Raw genomic sequence first — 850 nt, 5'->3', positions numbered from 1 at the left:
ATCTCAACGATCCTTTAGACATTCATTTAAGCTATTAGAATATTTATGAACTAAGGATACTTTTCGGCATCTTTCAATCAGGGTTGTTGTAGCTACTTTCGAGATCTCGTGCAATAAAATCTCACTCTGAAGGAGTGAAACCTCCATCCCTTTTTTGAAGTGTAATACCAGGGTAGATGGAACGTCACTCCAAAAAAGGAATTAAGGCTTCACTCCTTCGGAGCGAATCTCATTCCGAAAGAGTAAATCTCACTTTAAAAAGAGTGAAAATCTTGAACAAGAGTGACCGTATTTTCAAGACAATCTAAATTTTCAGTCTCTCTTTTTCGAGTGAGATTTTATTTCACGAGATTTAGAGAGTACGTAACACGTACGTTTTACGGAACTTCGAATTTCTTTACGAACGGACGCGCTCGTTCGTTGCACCAATTGTATTGTTACGTGAATTGTGGAAGTGTCACGAAAACAGCCGATCGCGAATTTACTTTAAGTGCCGGCGAGGAATAACAGGAGTAACAACGCCGCTCGATCGATCGTTCGCACGCGAAGGGCGAAAGAGGGTACATGGATTTACACACACACACACACACATACACACACAGTACACGCTGGGTACTCATTCGCGCGGACGATATAAGTGAATACGTTATAACAATAATATAGACTCGAATTATTCGATATAGAAAATAGACAAGGTCGCTCACTGCAAACTTATCCCTCTTTTTTTTATTTTATTCCTCCCTCCCCCCCCCTTTTTTCGTTTCCGTCATCCATCCGTCACATCCAATACCGTTATACACCCACGGACATCCGTGCCGCAGACCGCGAGACGTGAGGCGTCCTGCTGCCC

This window comes from Trachymyrmex septentrionalis, unplaced genomic scaffold (assembly GCF_001594115.1).
Source record: "Trachymyrmex septentrionalis isolate Tsep2-gDNA-1 unplaced genomic scaffold, Tsep1.0 scaffold25, whole genome shotgun sequence".
NCBI classification, from domain to species: domain Eukaryota; kingdom Metazoa; phylum Arthropoda; class Insecta; order Hymenoptera; family Formicidae; genus Trachymyrmex; species Trachymyrmex septentrionalis.
This window is presented reverse-complemented; position numbering follows the sequence as displayed.